Here is a 22,904-nt window from a genome sequence, read left to right as displayed (position 1 = left end):
TTCTGAAAGACAGCATTGTGCTGGAAAGGATCTGCCTAGAGTTCCATGAGTTCCATGAATCTATGAAAATAAGTAATTCAAAATTGAAACTGTTGAAACTAAATCATTTTGAGCCTTAAAGGCAAGTGATTATGGAATCTGAGTCACCGAAACAGGCAGCTGCAACCTAAGCAGCTGTAACCTTTGTTTCTCTGATTATAGAGTATCCTTTTTCTTACCTGCATTGTTTTATAGAACGTTGTAAATGATGAGAGGGGACCAGAAAAGATCCTTTTCTTTTTAACTGTTGATCTTCATTATAGGTTAGATTCTCTTTTTTCTCTCACACACAAAGTTTATGACTATCACATTGTCTAAGATGTAATGTTAAATACACTTTTCATTTGAAAAAAATAAAACTCAAGCTGAAAAAATAGCTGTATGAGAAAAGAAAAGGAAAACTGTATCTAATTAAGTTATTTTCACTCATAAACCAGTCTTGTATAGAAAATTCTATAATTTTACTAAATTTCTTCGTTCTCTGCCTATTTAAGGAAAATCTTAACTTTTAACTTTGGAGCACTGATTCTATTCCTTTGGAGTCTGTTTTACCCAAATGGCTATTTGCAGTTTTTCACTTGAATAAACTCTTTAAAACTGAATTCTGATTCTTTTGATTATTTCAGGTTAAGTCAGAAAAAGGAGGCCAAACATTTGTTAGAAAAGCTGTTCTGCATTTCTAACGAGCTCACAGGTGATGTGGACTCTTTTGAACTATTGTCCACACTTAATAAGGCTGTCAAGAACCTCTGAAGTAATATGTGGGAATGAGTACATACGTATCAACTTTTTTATATTTGTGGGGGATTGGAGTGTGTGGCTGGATTTCTTATGTGTTTTACCATAAGTAATGCTAGAAATACAGAAGGAGCTGTTAATACTTCTGCATTGGTTCAAGTTGTGCTTTTACAGAATATAATGTCAAAGTGTATTTGCCTTCTGATCAAACAAGTAAATTAAAGACTTCCAGTTTTAGTTCCATCATGTAAACAGCTAGGAGGTTGTCACTTTCATACTTGCATTAGAAAGAAAGCTAAATGAATGGAAAATCAATATTTTAAAATATTTAAATATGCATTTTATGGTCTGTATTTTTGGGTATGTTTTCTGAGAAAGACTCCTTTTTCCTGATATGAATAAAATTAAGATTTCTTTTTAAATTTCTAATCCACCTGGATTCAATATTCACAGAGAGTATTTTTCCACATTAAAACCTATTGTCAGTGTGCTTTTCCATGAAATCCACTTATACAGTAATTTTCAGTCACCGCTTTTGGTCTATTGAAGGGGTGACACACACACACTGTGTTAAGCCCTCTAGAATATGTATCTACATAGATATATATTCCTTTAGTGTATATATATATATTTGAGGGCAGGAAGCATTCAGCATGGGAGAAAGATGTAGGATGGAAGACTAGGCCAGTCTCTCTTTTCACATTTTTCTGCCTGCTTATATTCTAGGCATGCTGGCAGCTGATTAGATTGTATCCACCCAAATTAAGGGTAAGTCTTCCTTTCCCAGCCCACTGACCCAAAAGTTAATCTCCTTTGGCAACACCCTCATAGACACACTCAGGATCAATACTTTGTATTCTGCAATCCAATCAAGTTGACACTCAGTATTTGCCATCACACCTACACTATGTCTTTTCTCAATGATTGCTCTACTTTCTACCTTCTGAGGTTTAAGGAATGCTTTACTCTCTTTATTCTCTAAGATGATCATAAATATAATTATTTTCCCAATTTTGTGTTAGTCTACAGGATTTTTCTGAGCATCACCTCTTCTGAGAAGCTATTCCTGATTATTACCATATTGAATAATAATTTTAATTTGCTGATCTCTGTCTCTTTAGATAGTTGAAGACAAATGACATACTAAAGTCATAATGTTTCCAAGTGATATCAGGGTGCCAACTACATGAAAAACATTAAATACAAATTTCAAATAATGTAGATTCATAAGACAAAGATTTTAAAGATGGAAACAATGAAGCACTGGTGCACTTGCCACTATATTTTACAAAATGTGCTCATATTCAATCTCTAAACTAAAGATAGTAAAATATTAAATGAAAAACAATAGAAGTATCACTGTAATCTTTTTCTGCATATATTATTAAATTTATTCATTTTCAAACAAGAATCATTCAGAAAATAATGTATATTTTTAAAATACTGCACACCTGTGTATTCACACATTACCTCCTTTATATCAAAAAAGGAAGAGAGGTCAACACCAGAATTTATGCTTTTTGGTATATATATATACACACACATATATATATATATACACACACACACACAAAAATGAGTATATATATGTATATATGTATACATATATATGGGGTGCAGTGGCACCATCTTGGCTCACTGCAGCCTCTGCCACCCAGGTTCAAACAATTCTCATGTTTCAGCCTCCGAAGTATCCAGGATTACAGGCACACACCACCACATGTGGCTAATTTTTATATTTTTAGAAGAGACAGGATTTCTCCATGTTGGCCAGGCTAGTCTTGAACTCCTGACCTCAGGTAATCCACCTGCCGTGGACTCCCAAAGTGCTGAGACTGTAGGCATGAACTACTGCACCTGGCTTTGCATAATGCTTCTTTTGTTGAACATTTATAACATTTGCAAAGTGTTTGACCAAATCTATTGAAAATTGTATGCTCCTGCTTCATGTCACTTACGTAATCTTCATCTTGGATAAAAGATCAAAACAATAAATGGATTTGTTTGTGCTCAGTTTAATATTTATACACTAAAATAAAAGTTTTAAATACTCTAAATTTGTTACTTTAAAATCCTACAAGAATGATTTACATAAAAAGACTAAAACACTGTAATTTCTCCAGGTAAATGTCTCAAAATAGCAGTCTTGGTCTACTTGGTTTACCGTTAACTTCAAAGTAGTCCTTCTGACTCCCTCTTAAAAACCTTGGAGCTCTTGAATCTCAAAAAAAGTGTATTAGTTTGATAGAAATATTTAATTAATTTTATTTTGCAAAAGCAACAAGTCATTTCATTTTTAAGTATTCTACAAAGCTTCTGATTAATAAACAATCTTCCCTACCTCAAGCACATGAATCTGGTTTTGATTTTAAACTTTCTATTTCTTCTTAAGTGATTACTTAAAATTACAAGATGTAACATGACCAGAATTTCTAGTTGAATTTAAAATAATAAGATTAATACAAAATTAAAAGGTATGTAATTCTTCAGGCTGAAAAACACTAGGGAGTAAATGCTTTGTCTAACTATTATAAAAATATTGTATAGTTGAATTTTAATAAGTTTTTTGATGATTTAATTTTAATTCTCACAATAAGGTTTCAGGATCATTTACTTGATATTTAAATTCACCTTATTTGGGAAACATTTTTATGGCAATGGCAGATAATTCAAAAGTTTAATAAAGTTAACAGCAAAATAGGGATATAGTCAAAGTGTGCTAAAAAATACAAGCCACTTTTTTGTTTCTATATTTGAAATGGCATTATATATTTGTTACTAATATTTTTATAACAAAAAAAGTTCATGTTTTGCTTTTTTGTTTAAAACAGCAAACAGTGTTTATGTCAGATTATATTTCTTTGCGTATCTATTTAGAGAGATAGGAGTGTGCAATAAAAAAGGTCTTGCTGTTTATAAAGCTTATATTCCAAATAGGGAAGTTAATTTATACACAAGCAGACAAAAGCAGGGACCATATTATAACTAAGTAGAATGTAACTGGCCCTTAGGTCATTTTAGGTAGTTCTCAATTAAAGGCACATCTTCTCAAAGGATGCAACATAGGGCAGATAGCCAAATAATATTCAGACATTAGAAATGCATATCCAAAAAGAAAATAGATATTATACCCACACTTCCCTGTCACTACACACAAAATTATTCCAGCTTCTGCAAAATAGGCACAAAGGTTGAAATACTGTCTTCAAAGAAAAAGCAATTAGACGTCAGGAAGTTGTGGACTGAAGTCAGATCTTATAAGGACTTAAAAGTCATGGTCATGGATAATTCTAAGATCAATGAGAATATATTGGAATGTTTTAAGGAAGGTAACACTATAGTGTGAATTCCATCGACCAATCTCACTCATTGGGAAGTACGGTTGATGCGGAAAACTGAAGGTGTGAAATCGATGACTTTATAGAATTCCAGGAGAGTCTTACGGTCATTTGAAGCAGTGTGATTAAGTTAGCTTTGGTAAAAATTGCTTCCTATCTGGAGCCACAACAGATGATGACAGAATATGCAGAGTGAAATTTGTTTCTATTGAATAACACTAAGAATGCAAGCAATGGAGTTTTGGAAGGAAAGAGAGACATGTCAAGACCGAAGTTTTCAGGTTTCTATGGAAAACCTGATATAGAAATTGAATATCAACAAGTCATCATTTAAATAAGAGTGTGTAATGCAAGTAATGACAAACATTGTTTTAGAAAGTTAGCGACATAACAACCGATTTTTGAAAATATTTGTATAAAGAATACTTAAGTAAAAAGAGAAATTCTGGAAGAAATTGTTTGATATTTCTAAAAAATGACTCAAATTTACTTTTATTCTAATAGTCTAAAATGAGAAAATTATATACAGCATATATCATCACACATGCACACACATACACATATGAGTAAATGCATGTACATAAATACACATAATTAAAAATCTCATTTAGAAGAAATAAAAGTAGATGAGGATTGGGCGTTTGAGTAAAATTATAGATGGAAATATAGAAGAAAATAAATACTTCAAATAGTTAACAATAAGTTAATTGCCAATTAGATGAATAAAAATAGAATATTCTCAACCCTAGCAAAAACCTAATAAATGAAAAAAAAATTGAAAAAGAACAAAGCCAACCAAAATATACAAAAATGAAATGCCAGAAAAATATTCTAAAATTATGCCAGTGAATGATTGTGTGAGTAGACTTAATCTGCCTATTCAAATTCACCTAGGTTAGATTATATATTTTTTACAGGCAAACAACTTGATGTGATTAGTAATGAATATGTAGCTAGAAGTATAACAATACTACTAAAAACTTGAGATATTATTTATGGCATGCGGATGATCATAACCAAGGGTTTTGTATTTTTAGAGCAAACATTTGTGAATGAGTTATTCAATCTTTCTTTTTTCTTTTCTTTTTTTAAGTTTTATACAAGGTCTGGCACTGTCACCCAAGCTAGAGTTGTGCAGTGGCACAATCTTGGCTTACTCCAACCTCTTTCTCCAGGCTCAAGCTATCCTCCCACCTCAGCCACCAGCATAACTGTGACTACAGGCATGCACCACCATAGCCAGCTAGTTTTTTTTTTTTTTTTTTTTTTTTTTTAGTAGAGATGGATTTTGCCATGTTTCACAGGCTGTTCTCAAACTCCTGGTCTCAAAACGATTTACCCGCCTCAGCCTCGCAAAATACTGGGATTACAGGTGTGAGCCACTGCACCTGGCCTGAGTTACTCAATTTTTCATTCCACAGGTACCATTATGCCATCAGGGGAAAATATGGACATTGTAGTAAGCATATTACAATTATCCTGGGCTAGTGTAATGAGCAAAGTATTTGAGATAGAGGCAAAATATTTTATACTGGGGATAATCAAGAAAAAAAATCAACACTATAAATTTGTTTACATTTTGCCAGTAAAATTGTGGATGTTTATAAATCATTCATGTGTTTCCTTTTTAGATTATGTGACATAACATTACATTTATTAGTGATTCCAGAAAGACTATGGTGAAAATGGGTGAAAGAGGCTGCAAGGGGAAATCAGAAGTGTATACTTGCCCAGATTGTACAGCAAACAAATATATAAATATCCATTAGCTAATGTAATTGTTATGTTTTGACTCAGACTAGAGATCATGGGTAGTGATTCAAACGTGAGAATGGTGGAATTCACCAATTCTTTGTTTGCCCAGTTGTATTTGTTCCAACATCTTTCATAACGAAACTTTAGGGTGGGAAACATTGGTCCCTGAATTCACAGACCCACAGCGTCACTTCTTACATGCAGATGACATAATCCAGACTAATTTAATCATGTCTGCTGAAACATAGGGCATACAGGTGGTAAATCATTCCCTTAGCTTCTTAGAAAAACAAATCGAAGTTTCTGTGGCTAAAATCCAAGATCTTCTATCTCCACAAAGTGTATAAAATTCTTGTGACTAAGCTCTTTCTTTAATACTATAAACTATTTTCTTTTCTTTTTGCCAGTCATTTTTGCTTTCTTCAGCTGGGGAATAGAAAACTCAATACATTATTGAAATTGGTTTCAAAGTGCAGGCAATAGGTGTTATTCTCTCTGGAATATATGATGTCTTTGGAATTAAATATCGAGTTGCATTTCAGGGAATGGCAATGAGCCACGGTTTAAGGAAGCTGATTTGACATTATTAAATAAAACTTATTGAGAAACATACAAGCTCAAATATCAAGTGAAGAGTCTGGCTCCTGGTTAAAAATCTATTTGATATTTTTGAGGCCTGACCACAGACAATTACAAAGGCTTTACCTGGCAGGCTTTACAGAGAAGGCAGGCATCTTCACACCAGTGGAGTTGATATGCAGCCAGCTTATTGTAGTCTCTGATGGAAGCTGCAATCAAGGACCCAGTAACTCCCTACCTGCAAGTCATGTTCTTCCCATATTCGCATTGCTAGCTTCATGCCTTTATTCCTTGGTCTATATTTCTTCATATTTAGGGAGAGGTCTTCCCAAAGAAATCAGAATATATTCTTTGAACTACAGGGATGGCTATAGATGAATTGTGTTTTGTACATGTATATGTACATGTCCTAAGCATACACAGATACTCTATTTACATGGGATTACATCTTGGTAAGTTGAAAGTATTGTAAGTTGAAAATGCATTTAATACACCTAACCTACTGAACATCATACTTAGCCTAGCTTACTTTACTCATGCTTAGAATACTTACCTCAGCCCTGAGTTGGGCAAAGTCATCTAACACAAAGCCTATTTCATAATAAAATGTTGCATGTCTCACGAAATTTATTAAATACTGTACTGATCATGAAAAACAAACTTGTGGTATGGGTATTCAAAGGACAGTTTCTACTGAATGTATATCACTTTTACTCCACTGTAAAGTCAAAAATATTGGAAATAGAACCATTGTATGTCAGGGACCGTCTGTACACATGCACACACACACCACCAATAAAGTTATGCACATAATAAACAAACAGGAAGAAAACTCTTACTTGGGACCAAAATGAAATCATACTAGTTCTGGAATTTAAAATTACTTGTATATGATTGTTACACACTTCTGCTGCATGACCTCCCACACTTTCAGGAATGAGACACTCATTCACAAAAGTTCAGGAGTTATGGTGAATGTACTCTCAGCTGAATCTGAGAGTCAAGAAGAAAGAGCTGCTTCACCTGACTTCATCCTTGTCCAGTGTTGCCAACATGTAATAATTGGTCAATAGGGATTTATACAGGCCCAGCCTAGCTGCCTCAAGGCAGGACTGCTGCAATTGCATTGTAGTTTTCTCACTCTGTCCAATTCTACTTGCATCAATGACTATCATTTTCTAATATCAAGGAACCACCCAATAAGCTTTCTGGAGGCAAATCATCTCAGAGACTCAGATCCAAGACAATTGTTGCTAGGAGTGTTTTCAGGAAGCAGTCTCGAGAATGGAGTTTGGGAACTGGAACACCCACTGGCTGGCCACATCAATGGTAAATGGAGTATGAAAAGTTCTAGGCATGTTGTCATAGTACAATTTATTTTTATTGGGACATCAGAGGAAGGGAATACTTTGACGTTACAATAATCCAAGCATTTGATTCACAAAAAAATTTTTTTTTGCAAAGTAGTAGTTGTAAGGATTATGGAATTCTACAAGTGCTGCTGGGATAAATTTACATACTGGAGAAAAACAATGAGATGTTATTTGACAATAATTGAAAGTGAAGTGTAAAAGTAAGAGATCTTGAGCTTCCTAGACTGCCATCTCCTGCAGTCAGAGGGCAGAGGATCAGGCCCAGAGTTTATTTTAATGATAAATTTCTCAATAGGTACTATGTACATTATTCAAGTGACAGTTATACTGAAAGCCCAGACTCAAAAAATAAAAATAAAAAAGGATAGGAGAGCTCCAAACGGATTGAAATTTCAACCTTGGAAAATCTGCTGTTCCAGTCAGATCTGGTTGGATGGGTTATGTAACATCTGTCTATGTCTGTCTCTCTCTCCTCTCCCATTCCCTCTCCTCCCCAGACAGAGACGTGTTAGAATAGATGTGTGGCCATGTCATTTAAATGGAACAACATGCTTTAGTCACAACAGCATGTTCTCTTTCACACTTATCACTTCATCGGTTTTTGAGCAGTTTGAAGGCTGCATCCCACGGCACATGGAAACACAGCTACTTCTGAGTACACGTGTGTTCTCTAAATTATATACTATGGATTCTATTCATCTATCTACTCTCCAAATTAGGAAGTAAACAATAGATACATGTTAATTTTTAGCAGATAAATATTTCTCTAGAACAGTGGACAAAAAAAGTGTGATGAGGACAGAGCCCAGGAAACTCAGTGGCAGTGTTTCCCCAAATCATAAAAACCATTTCGGGAAATAGCTTCTCTGGTTGTCAGTTTCATTTTTGCTGCTTTATCTCTTTGATTTCATTGCTGTTAATACAAGCCTAGCTGAAACAAGCCTGAAAGCATGTCATGCCCTCAAATTAAATCCACCTGTCTCCATCCATTTTAGGTATAACTTTTATAACCAGATTTTTTTCTATGTTTCAATATCACATATTTTTATTTTTGATAAGAGAATTAAAACTTTCATAACTATTTTTATTTACTAATATTGACTCATTCTTTGAAAAGAATATGCTTCAATACTATGTGTTTGAGTTTTACTGTTTTCTGTCTTTTTTTTAGTCTGGTTGGAGCTTGAGCTCTGGAGTTAGACTGCATGAATTCAAAAGATAACTCTACTACTTTTAACAATTATGTGGGGAAGAGATACCTATGCTCTCTGCATTTCATTTTCCCTGTGTGTAAAGTAGGGGTAATAAAATGCATCTGTGGGAACTCTGCAATTCTTCATGGAAGTACAACAAACTTCCTCATATCATTTTGTGTGTTTAAGAAGCAATATAAGAAAATTACAGATTTTCATTACCATAAATAAATGTTTATATTTGTTATATGGAAACATAATCCAACAAATAGAACATTATTTTCATTTAAAAAGTCATTATTTTCTTTACCTTTTATTTGGAGGTACTAGATATTTAAATATTTTCTAATAGCATACGATTAGTATAGTCTTCAAATTTCCAGTTATGAGAACAACTTGCAGTCCTTTTAACGACATTCTGCCTACAACTGACGGTGGTTGTAAAAGCTGCATTTATATTCAGTTAGGACAAGATTCAAATACCAGCTTCATCAATTCCAAACTAAGATGCTTTGGGCCAAGTTTCATAAACATTTTAAGCATTGGTATTTCTTCTTTCCTTTGCATTTTCTTCATGAATAGCCATTTTGTCTTTTTTTTTTTTCTATTCTCACAGTTAAAATAGAAAAAGACACAACTCACTGAGCTACTTGTAGGAATACTAAAAAATATAATTATCAGTTATAGTGCTTGACATGTAGTAAATATTCATAATATTGGATGTTAATATCCTAGATAACTATTTTCGTAGATAAAATTAGTAGATCAGTTGTGTTCTGTCAAAATTTCTAATATTGCTCTATTGTTTTCTGTGTTTAATTTTGAAAACCAAGTTTGACGACAGTCCATTTTTGTATTATCTTTGATATTTTCCTTTCCATGTCTAAATGTCTTATTCATCTTTATGTTTTTCTGTATCAATTGTCAATATATTTCTTTTCATCATTTTTCTGATGATCAATCAGTCCTTTCCATGATACATTTATTTTTACAGATTATGATATGTACATATCAGAGAAGGAATTTGATATGCCATTTAAAGGAAAAATCAAACTGTTTTTCCTCTATATTGGCATTCAACACAGAACACTTCTGACAACAGATATGCGAGTTTTTCCCACACCAACCAATTCTCCAACACCAGTGGTGTCCCACAATTCACTTCAATTCCAACATTATATACCTCGAGTTAGCAGCAGATCCCAGAAGTTAAGGATTCAGTCTCTTTTTTTTTTTCAGTCTCAACAAGACTTTCCCCACTTCAGATGACAATTGGAAGTCCAGGTCTTCTGTAGTTCTCACCAAGGCACCCATAACTCCCTTCTAAGCTTTTGTAATTTGCTAGAATGACTCACGGAACTGAAGAAAACACTTTACTTATCATTTAGTTGATTATAAAAGATATGATAAAAGATGCAGATGCACAGCCAAATGGGGAGGTACATACAGTGAGGTCAGAAAGGTCCCGAGAAGAAGACCTTCAGTTGCTGTAGAGGAGGGTGCACCACCCTCCAGCACATGGATGTACTACACAACCTGGAAGCTCAGCAAGTACCATCATTCAAAAACTTTTATAGAGCTTTGCTATTTTGCACATCATCCTTTTCCTGGACGTCAGTGAATGAGGCTGAAAGTTTCAATCCTCTCATCACTTGGTCTTTCTGGTGATCAGTCTCATCCTAAGGCTATCATGGGGCCCTCACCTAATTCATTACATTAATATAATCTCAGGTGTGATTAAAAGGGGCTAGTTAAGAATGACCACAGACACTCGTATTACTCAGGAAATTCCAAGGGTTTTAGGAAGTTTGTGCCAGGAACCTAGGGACAAAAACTAAATATATTTCTTAATATATCACAACCTAACTTGTAGGAGAGTTTTCTACAGGTTTAAGACTCTTTAAAGTTTAAAACTCTTTAAAGAGTTAAGCGTTCTCAATTATATGCTGCCAGTTTTTATTTTAAAAAAAAGCAGTGTTTGTAAACAATTTTCATCAAGCATGCATTCTGTGATCCACACAATCCCTTCCCCAAAGATTCGTACATTTATTGTATTTATACTCCAAATGTAACGTTAGGTTCAGTGTACTCTTCCCTGTATTTGTTGTCATTTATACATTGTCACATAAAAAACAGGTAAGTATATTTTGGAATATTAATATGTGCCAATCATTGCACTATGTGCTATTTTCTTTCAGTTGTAGGAACGGAATCGATAGCAAATAGATGATGTTAAGATGAGGAAACTCTGTATGACTGGATCCTAGCACCAAGGCAACAAAGAAGCATCATTTTAATTTTCCACTTGGTTCAGATATTTTCTCTTCGAAACAAGTGTTTCCAGTTCTATAATTTTGATGATTATAAATGAAAGCCAATGTGCACAATTTATTCATTTACATAAGGCACATTTTAAGAAAGTTAATGGTCATATATATGTCTATGCATGTTATTGACTATTTGCTTTTAGAGATTATAAATTGTAAGTTAAAATTAGATAAGAAAAATAGAATATAAATTATATTGCCTAACATTATATTATAATTTTATTCCTTTAATTTATTTATTGTGGAAAATAAAGCAAATATATTAAAGTATTATTTCTCTCTCTTTTTTTTTTCTTTCTTTCTTGCTGTCCTTTCCTTTCTAGGTTATCTGAGATGGCCAAGTTCTAGAATAATTTTTAAAAGGTATTAATTTCAGTTACATACATATATATATACACACACAATATCACATATTATATATGTATGTGTATGTATATAACCTAAATGTACACATATATAACCTATATACATATATATATATATATATATAATATACAATTTGATTATCACATCATGGTCTTTACTCTGTTGACTGTAGTCTGTCAAATGGAATCATAACAGTAAATTACTCTATATCTGATCTGTGTTTGCTAGGTTTCTTTTGGCACTAGCATTATATGATGCTTCTAAGTCTCTTGATTAGTATTGACTTGTCCCTGAGTTGTATGTCAAATTCTGTGAGCTTCCAGGGCTGTACACTTTATTTTAATCATGGCCTGGCATTAATCTTTATGAGTGATAAAAATGTGTGCTCCTGGAAAGTAAATTGATTTGAGTGCAGGCCAAGTATTCATTACTACACAAAATACTTAAACTCTCCAGCTAGTGTTTTTGAGATTTGACATTAGTGTTAAACATATATACTGATCTGGTTTATCTGTGTCTCCATCCACATTTCATCTTAAATTGTAGTTCTCGTAATCCCCACATGTCATGGTGGGACATGGTAGGAGGTAACTGAATCTGAGGGTGGTTACCTCCATGCTGTTCTTGTGATAGTGAGTGAGCTCTCACGAGATCTGACAGTTTTATAAGGGGCTCTTCTCCCACTTCACTCTATACTTCTTGCTGCTGCCATGTGAAGAAGGACATATGTGCTTTCCCTTCCACCATGACTGTAAGTTTCCTGAGGTCTCCCAGCCACGCTGAAGTGTAAGTCAGTTAAACCACTTTCCTTTACAAATTATCCACACTCAGGTATGCCTTATTAGAAGCACGAGAACAGACAAATACATATACATTGGTGTGTTAAGACATTTTTAACACTAATAAAATAATGTTAAATGAGTTTATATTGACTTTTTACTTTGAGAAATGACATTTTTTATATGAGAGAACACATTGTCATGCATAAGTAAGTGTTTAAATAAGGCTTGGGTTGACATTTTATATTTTGGGCAGATTTTGAACTGAAACTTTACTTTCCATAATGCAGAGGCACTTTACAGAAAAGATTATATAATCAATGGTAAGTACTTTTGTATAACCAGGTAAAGATTAAAGAAGAAATACAATTGTAATTTGCAGAAATGAGTTCTTTTAGCTCTTTTAGTTCTTTAGCTTTTTTAGTTCTCTTTAAAAACAAACTTTTTTAGTTTTGTTATTTTAGTTCTCTTTAATAAACAAACTTAAAGAAGAAGGAATAAGTGATAAAAACTGTGTTTGTGTGTGAAAACCCAACACCACAAAACTAAGGATGAATAATATGATGGCTTCTGAATAAAACAATTTCTCATCTAACAGGAGATGTATAGCGTGACAGTACGAAGCCATTTTTAGCATTTTTGATAGTATTAGATTTAGAGAGCCTGTGTCCTATCCTTCTTCTCAGACATCCTTTGTGAAGCTAGTGGCCTTGGGTTCACAACATATGGATTAACAAGCATCAGGCCAAGGTTGCAAGCAAAAATTAGGGAAGGTTTAAGGGAAAAAGAAATTTAAGTCAATGAGGCCACTTACATTTTTAAAGAGTTACAGGGGAAGCATTGCCAAACAAGTTTTGCATGTCATTCACAGCAATTCTGACCTTAAAAACTTGTGAAATTTAGCAGTTTATCTGGAAAATTTGTCATTACACGTAAAATATAAAATTTTTAATATTGCAGAGGCAGGTAGTGGATATTTGGTGAGCAATAAGCAGCACACATCTCAAAATTCGTGCCATACAGAAGAGTACTGTAAGATTGTATGTTAAAATTTGATAGATTAAGTAGATTAAGATTGTACCAGTTTATGACACAGGCTTCATCATAAACACCAAAGAGCCTGCAATATTGCAGCAATCTTAATTGGAAGAGGTCCCAGTCAGGTAGTCTGAGCATTCTAGCTTTAAAATATGTTTAAATTAAAGAGCATGTGAAGTATTTTTTTAATGTATTTATTTTACTTTATGTATGCCCCTATAGTTTAAATGTCCAGAATAATTCACTTTTAGTTATTTAATATAAAAGGATTACTACCAGTAATTCTAATGTCAGTTTGTGTGTGTGTATGCACATACATAAGTCCCCCAAATTTTATAGACCTATATGATTTCATGAATTTGCTTAGATTTCTTAACAGCCCAGTGATAATTTTTAAAGCTTAGATTACAGGTCAAGTGTAGGATTTAACACAAAAACAAGTATAATCAATAAACATTTACTGATATGTATAATAATGCCTGTGCAGCATGTGAAAACCTTTTTCCCTCATAGTATCTCTTCTATGTAATCTCACTTGCTCTCAGAATAAAACTCTATCAACATTGTTACCTTGATTTCACAGAAGACTTATTATTAGCAACCAGAAAATAACCTCAGTTAATTCAAGGCATTAGTAGAGATATTTTTATATAGTTATTTTTAAAAAGAATTTTAATAGTAATTTTAAATAGTAATTGATAATGAAAGTAAGAAAAGAAGAAAGAAAGGCAAGCAGGCTGGAAGAGCTGAATAGAGGAAGGAAGAAAAGGAAGACAAGGAGATAGCTTCATTAATTCTACTTTCTGCAACATATTTTTGAGCTCCAATATTAACCAGGTGCTTATTTATGTAGTATGGTTCTGGCTGTGAGAATTATTCTTAAGTATTAGAATTAATAAACTTAGCATTCAAATGAATTGAGAAAATAAACAAATAAGCCAATAAATGCATGAGATATCAGAAGTTGACAGTACAGTAAAGACAAAACTCAGGGTAAGGAAATTAGTAATAGAGTTTTTGTTGTTGTTGTTTTGCAAAGGGAGTATGTGATACATTTTCTGACAATCTGAAAATTAGTGTTGAAAAGAAAATAGTGCTGGATTAAAATGGTATTTAGGGGAAAAGTAGCTGCAAAGTCTCTGTGATGAAAAAATATTTCCAGAAGAGCACAACTGGAGAGTTGATGGAGTTAATGGAGCAAGAGAAAAGGGCAGGGAAAAGCAGTAAGAAGGAAGGCCAGAGGAGGCAGCAGAGTTCACACAGGCTAGCGTCACATCTCAGGATTTTAATCTGGGTCAAATATGGAGTAAATCATGGTATTTAAGCTGTCAAGACCTGTCTCTCTTTCCAATAGCTTCACGGAGAAGGAATCGAACAGGAGAATTCTACTTTAGTTTTTTACCATTTAAAATTTAAAATTTTTTCTTATGTCTATATCTTATATCTATTAATATGTAATAAATATAACAGTTCATTTATGTGTACAAATGTACACACATTCACATTGATATTAATTTCTTCTTGACTGTTTCTGGGATTTCAAATTAAAAATCTTATTATTTTTATTCACAAATGTGTCCCTCTATTTTGTCTTATGTTTTATCATTACATGCTAATTCAATTTTGGATATATAATTTAAGATTGTATGTTAAGCATATTTCTCTTTTTAAAATAATTCAATTCTAAAGAGTTGTATAAAACTACACAGATATATCATTAATGATAATATACTATAACAAATTTTGAAGTCTTAGTTACAAGTTTTCTTTTATTCTATGTATGTTCTTTTAGAATTTTATTTTCTGTTTCTATAGTATATATTTTATTACTTTGCAGTCTACATAATTAACATGTTTTGCATTTTTTGCTTACTCTTAAAAGACAATTATGATTAAGTGATTATCATTAATGCTTCTCACATTAATTATGTAGTCCTGCTGACTCTTCTACTTCCAAACAGATAGTTCTTTCTAGCATATTTTTGTTCAGAAGGCCCATATGATGTGTTCTATTCAATAAGATGTGAGCAGAAATTTCACATGGCTGCCAAGTGAATGCTGGTATTATGTTATCCAGAAGCCTCTGTTTTCTTCTGTCATAGCAACCAGCAATGTTTATGACAGTTCCTATAATACCGACGTGGAGCTATGAATGTCTACAATGAATATTGCCCCATTTCCCTCAATCAGCCCTACAGGGTCATAACTACTAGCTGTAAATTATATATTATTGTTTTAAGCTGTCAAATATTTGAGTATGTAGCATCATCAATTTCCTTCTGAATAATATAAAAATTGCTACCTAGAATCAGAATGCATCTATAAGAAAAAAATCATAAAATACGAGTCACTTTCAGATGAGAAATTTGTTGGGAAAAAAATTATTATAAGAGGACACTTGACTTCACTATAAGGAAGTAAATTATGTAGTACTCAGATAAGAGATTTAAAAACTGAATTCTACTATTGTGGTTTGGCTGCTTTTGTCTGTGTTTGAAAAGGTATTACAAGATAGAGATAAAATTGTTAAATAGTTGGCTAATTTGAAATTAGAAATGGAAAGAAATAGAAGTACTTCACAAATTTAGTAATTTGTATGGCATGAATAAATTATTGCTTCTCAATCCCAAACAGTCATCCAATTAGCAAAGTATTTCATCAACAAGGCAGATTAAAACTCAGCTTGCAGCTAAGATAAAATCTTGGGGCATGGCTGTCACATCCATAACTAGAAACCAAGAAAAGAGGTTAAATCATTACCAAGTAAAGTCCTTTAATTGAACTGAAGACTCAAAGCAAATTTGCTAAGTGTTTTGTGATTCACAGAAGCCTGCTAGGCTTAAATTACTTTCCTTTAAGTAGAGACAAGGGAGAGAAAGAGTGAGTCGGAGAGAGAGACACACACATACACACAGAGAGAGAGAGAGAGAGAGAGAGAGAGAGAGAGAGAGAGACAAGGTCATCCTTGCAGGCTACGAGCAAAAAAAAAAGAAAAGAAAAAAAGAGAGAGAGAGAGAGAGGAACCTATGAACATGGCTACAAAACAAACAAACAAACAATTATAATGAATCCTGAAAATGTGGCAATTAGCACAACACATCATTGAGAGGAATAAAATCGAAAAGAAAAACACCCTTCCTTGCTTTTGACATAATTGCATTGCAAAATAATCACCAACATAGAACAAAATGTGCCTGTCTTTTTCAGAATTAAAATGACCCTTGGGACAAAAAAGAGACTGAGGAAGGTGTTCAACGACCAAAAGTCATATTTCCTAATGTTCAGTTAAGAAGGTACTTTACAAAGTACTTTACAAAGAACTTTAATAAAGAAGAACTTTCAGAAGGTCCAGAGATGAGAGCCAGAGCTTACAGACTGTAATGGATTTGAGTACCTACTTCTAGAGATTGAGACTAACAGGGTCCATTCCTGACCTCGAGGCATAAAATCATGAAAATTTTTATCTTCAGATATAGTAGAAATTCAGTAGACCAGGGTCTCTTATGTATCTCCTCCCAACTTGTTATTTTTTTTTCCATTTTATCAATAATGATATATTTTTCAATGAATCAATTATATTTAACGAATAGGTTAACAGACTAATTAAGCCAAAGTATAGTTTTCATATGCATCCTTCCATATACATAGTTTCACCTATTATTAACATCTTGTATTTGTATGGTAGATTTGTTACAATTAATAAACCAATATTATCTTTAAAGTCTATTATTATTAAGTAAAATCCATAGAATAGGATTCATTCACCACATTGTATAGTTCTACGAGTTTTGACAAATGCATGATGCCATGTATCCATCATTGCAGTATCTTAAAGAGTAGTTTTCCTCCCTAAAAATCTTGTGTCCTCTACTTATTTACCTCAAATTTACTTCAAACTTTGGGAAGCCACTCATTTTTTTACTGTCTCTGTCTTTTTCAGAATATCACACATTTAGAATCACAAAGCATGGGAGTTTTAAAAAACATTATCCTTTCTTATATTTGCCACTGTTAATTGTATGGGTGAAGGACAGATAATTCCTCATAGCTCACACATTCCAGATCCATAGAAGTTAGATTTGGCCCATGTTTTAGCCATAGATTTGAGGACTTTATGCTGGATGCCATGATTGACAATCTTGACATTTGGTGACCTGGAGGGCATCATGTCTTGCTTTGGTCTAAGGACATGTGAGTTTAAGTCACTTGCGTAACTTCTTGCTATATCTTTTAAGTGCCTGTGTACAAATCACCATGCAGGATTGCATTCTGACATGATGACTTCTAAAACTCGACAATTTGTTTCCCTGTTGACCTGGATCACTGTATTCATACCTAGTAGAAACATCAACAGCTGACTTGCAATAACAAGTAATGACGGGAGGATCAAGTCACACTTGTTTCAGTGAGATTTTAATTTTAGTTAAAATGATTTTAACCTAGTCTTTTTACTAATGTACTCATAAATCTGAATGCTAGTTTGTCTACGTAATAAAATTATAATTATATCAATGTTAAAGACAGTGTGTTCTTTCACTTGTTAAAGTGAAGTTTTATATCATTATAAAGACAACGCTCATAAATTACAGTTTCGATAATTGTAAGACAATTTAAGCTTTACTTTCTTCATTGTAAAACTCAGAAATTTACAAAAGTATATTTTAAGGTGTCACCTTTTTTCATCATTCTTATTCAGAAAAATGCCAAATTCAATCATAAGATTAATTTTTTCTTCCAAAATTAAAGGAATAATATATTTTTAGTTTTCTCTGCTCTTTTTAAAAATATTCTGTTATTTGACTATTACCTTTTCAGGATTTGTCTTCCGTATTTAAGAGCTTCTTGTGCTTTTTTCGCTCAGAACTTCTGTTTTAGTATTTGTTGCATTGATGTGGTTTTATATTTCTAAGGCTGTTCCAATTTCACTTTCAAAGTACTATTTTTTTCTAAAGCCTACATGGTATTCATCTATTCTAACTACTTATGTTTATTTTGTTTGCAATTTTTTAAACCTTTTTATTTTCCTACTATTTAAAAATCTCTCCAAGAATCCAAATTTCACATTTCAAAACTATTCTTACATTCACTGCAGCCTCAGTCACACTCTCCCTCTCTCAGTACCAGCTGTTTAGGTCGTTCATGTTATTATCATTCCAATATATTTTCCTTTTAAAATTCCTTTTTGAGTTTTTTAACATTAAAAAGTGACGGATCTTGTTTTATCTTCTTACCATAAATCAAATTATAGCAATTATAATAAATGACTGTCATAAGTTTCTTCACTAAATGTGCATGTTTTTGTGTGTACAAATCATTTTCTTAAAGTAGGGCTTAAATTATAGGGCAAATAACTTTGTCAGATTGGCTTTTATGTAAATAAACTGTGCAATTAGGAGGTAGGTAATGCACAAACCTGTAAGTATCAACCTGAAAGTTTAAAAATATTTTCAATTATTCAACATTTCTGTAGAAACATCCATTACTTTTGGGATTTAAAAATATATATAGATCTGTACTGTATTTCACAGTTACTCTTACTATGAGTTCTGCCTATTTTTAAACTTTTATTAAATTCTGATTTTCCTGGCACATCATTATTTTGCTTAGAGAATGTTTAATCATTAATTTAAACTCAAAGAAACTAACCCAATCTCTAATTAATATTTTTGGCAATGTCACTATGTATAGCCCAAATGAACTGAAGCTTTTGCTTTAAATAATTACTTCGAGGACTAGCCTGTTCCTCAACCACATTTCCTGTAATTATTGATCATTTGCAGTAAGGCACTCGAGTCTCAGGGTGAAGAATGATTTTACCTTTGCGACAGCTCTGATTTGCCGTCCTTGGTTATTACTTATTCTATTATGATTGCTCTATTCTGCACTTCACAGAGTTTCAAAATTTTATACAATTTTTATTTATTTATTTTTGAGACAGAGCTCTGTCCCCCAGGCTGGAGTACAAAGGCATGATCACGGGTAACCCAATTATTTTTTAAAGTGCTTTTCTGTTTTTCAGAGCTCTTCTAGATTTGTTTCATTTTTTCCCCACCATTTCTATTATTTTTATTGAGGAAACACAATGTAAATGCTCACCAACTGGCTCTATTCTGCTGTAGAATTTTAATGACTTTGGATATGGATGCTAACAACATTGAAATGAGTTGAAAGACCCTGGAGGTAATTGGGTTGTAGTTCCCTCCACCTATCCCCCAAGATAACTTACCTTCAGCTAGCCGTCTTTAGAATCTTAAAATCAAAGCTCTGTGCAAGGATGTAGTGTTAGAAGTTCCACAGAGTATGATAATCAAAGCATGAAAGTACAACTTCAATAGACAGGACTTAAGTCTTACTAATTTAATGGAGATTTAAGGTGCAGTGTTTTATCTTCTTCAGATAAATCAAAATTACAATTAAAATTTATCATTTTTTCCATCTATTTGCATTTTTGGAGGATCTTAAACACCTGGTAGAGACCATATACACTAAATCCAGATGTATAAGCTCCTTAAAACTCTAAAAGTATGAGAAAGAGTCGTTTTTCCCTACATTCATGCCTATCCCTATGTGAGGGCTCCATTTTCTTCATTGTTCCCCTTATCCTTGATAAAATCCTATATGTGCATGGACATTATGTTTGGCCAGCCTCTATTAACTGCCAATAACTAGGTAAATAGTGTAAGATGTATATTGACAGATTTTTCAGAAGGGCTTTATGTGTGGAGGTCTAGTTCCTCGGAAGGCTTCAAATAAAACAAATGAAGGTAACTATAGAATGGCAGATATCACCATAAACATGAAAGACACATACATATGTCCACCGTGGAAATAATTATAATGAAACATCAGAATTAAACGGACAGGGAAAATAACAAATTGAAGTTAGAGTAGTGGTGAAAGGACCAAAGAATGAAATAGCAAATAAAGGATTGACCCTGGATGGTTATTCTTGCAAGTCAAAATTATAGGTCAGAGAGTTAGTATTAAGGTTGAAACAAAATTGGAATACAAAAGCCTAGTTTCTTTTTAACTATCTGGGCTATGAGTAAATTACTAAATGTCTCTGAATTTGTTTAAACTACAATTACAAATTTCTCTAATTCAATGTTCTTTGATAAAAATTAATAAACATTAAGAACAAATATGTCTTAGGTACTATAAAGGTAAAACATTTGTGAAATCCCTTACAAAAAAAATTGTTGCATGAGAGATATGACCAACTGTTTGAATTATTTCAGTATAACTAAATCAGAACTTTTGGACATCTTGTAATTCCAAAAAGATACTTCTAGGCATCCAAGCTATTTTCAGCCATGACACTTTTCAATATACAATTTTTACTGACAACTAGAATTTTATTTGATCTCTAATTTCTTAGGGTTAAAAAACCTCTTTACAATGTCATTGAAAAAATCGCATACACCAGGCAGAGTAAACTCTAAATGGAATAGTATGACCCACTAGCCTTATCAAAAATCTGGTAACTTTGACTGACATTAGTAGCAGTCACCATTTAACTAGGTCAGGCTCTAAAAGGAAAATAAAGTGGAAACAAAAATTGTTCATTTTTTATGTCATTAAAATATAGAATTTGATTGACAGTGGCAGAGAATTCAGAGTAGTTCAATAAATGAAATTGTCTAACATGACCCAAAGTGCTCACTCTAAGTTGCCTGGAAAATAAGCTATCAGTAGTAAGGGAATGCCCCCTCCTCCCAGGAGAAACTGCACCTGAGATAATCTTGAATGGGATTTTTGGTTAACCCCACATCATTTATGCGACTCACCCTCAGTAGAGCTCCAAGATCCCAATGTTGCTCCAAATCTCCAGGTACAGAGCAGCTCCTGTTTGCAGACATTTAAACAATTGGCACCCTGTAGTTAGACTGCTAGGTATCAGGCAGTTTAATTTTTTACACCTCTTAGCAAAACCGTTTCCTGGCTTGTGCTATAAACACTATGGAATGTATGGGATGACATGGGTGAGGGGTGGCCCCTGAATTCAAATAAAGATCCAAACTGCAAGTCTACCTCTACTCTGGCTCGAAGATAAGGAATGATAAGAGAATAGGAAAAATTTTGTCCTGACTCCTTTTTTCTACTGATCATCAATTTGTGAGTTTTTCTCTCAGTAAAGCCCCTTCCTTAACCAATGTCATGTTTCAGTTCAAGTCTATCCCAAACCATAGTGCATGGCATATGAAGACTCATAGGGATAATGACAACACACTCTCTCACACACACACACACACACACACACACACACACACACACAGTTTAGGTGATTATATTTTGATGCATGCATGAGTACTTTGGGATATTTTCTTGAACTCAACATAATAGATAGTAGATAAAAATTCTGAATTTTCCTTTCTTGCCGTGGCATGTGCAGAAAAGAAGACACAGAAAATATGAACCAATAAATTATGAAAATTCTTTACCTTCCCATAGAAACATATAAATGAAAAAATAAAAGATTCTTATTTTAACTTTTTCAAATATCCATGATTTAGATTTTAAAGATAAAAACAACACATCAGTCTCTTTATATCTATTCATATAGTAGATGAATACTATGTAAATAGTAAATGAATATACACACATATATGCACACATATAAACACACATATAAAAGTTTATATATAACCTTTCAAAGTGGCACATGTGTTTTTAAATATTTTTGAATTTATATGCATAAATTTATATGAAATATTTCTGATAGTTTCATATTATATTGCATTTCAATATTAATATTGTTAATTTTTAAAATTTATTTTAGCAATTTTCTATTGTTATAAGGTTATGGTAACACAGTTGTATTGAATAATATTTAACTAAAATTGAGCTGATTTTGATCTATTTATTATTATTTTCCAACAGAATTCTCACTATAAAACTATGGGTATTCTTCATGATTTTTGAAGTAATTTGAACATTTTTTATATAAATATTACTAAGCAGATAATATATATATATTTTTAAATGTCTTAAAAAGAAAGTATAATTAAAAGAGTATAAGGTTTCAGTTAGACTGGAAGAAAATGTTTTAATAATTTATTCCTCTGCATGATAAATATAGTAATAACTTGTTATATATTTCAAAATTACTAAAATGATAGATTTCTAAGGTTCTGACCACAAAAAATAAGTTGCTGAGGTAATGGATATGTAATTAGCTTGATTAAATCTTTCTACATAGATCAAATGTGTATGTAGATCAAAACATCCCATTTGACCCTGTAAATATACATGATTGTTTATCAATTAAAAATAAATAAATAAATAATTTAATAAGAGCATTTGTGTTAATCTGGACTTAAAATTATGACATAAAGACACTTAAATATAGATTTTAAACATCTGAAATTTGCATAATATA

The 22,904-nt window shown here is 32.6% G+C and overlaps 1 long non-coding RNA gene across 1 annotated transcript in view; it reads right to left on the bottom strand.

Moving 5' to 3' along the window:
• Nucleotides 1-22,904, bottom strand: part of LOC135268966 (uncharacterized) — a 49,377-nt gene that overhangs the window by 5,615 nt on the left and 20,858 nt on the right. Inside the window, exon 2 of the long non-coding RNA XR_010337297.1 lies at nucleotides 21,313-21,370. This is a non-coding gene — a long non-coding RNA (uncharacterized LOC135268966). The remainder of the gene's footprint in view (nucleotides 1-21,312; nucleotides 21,371-22,904) is intronic.

This window comes from Aotus nancymaae, unplaced genomic scaffold (genome assembly GCF_030222135.1).
Source record: "Aotus nancymaae isolate 86718 unplaced genomic scaffold, 86718_ANA_hifiasm-v0.15.2.pri h1tg000048l, whole genome shotgun sequence".
Lineage (NCBI taxonomy): Eukaryota > Metazoa > Chordata > Mammalia > Primates > Aotidae > Aotus > Aotus nancymaae.
This window is presented reverse-complemented; position numbering and strand designations above follow the sequence as displayed.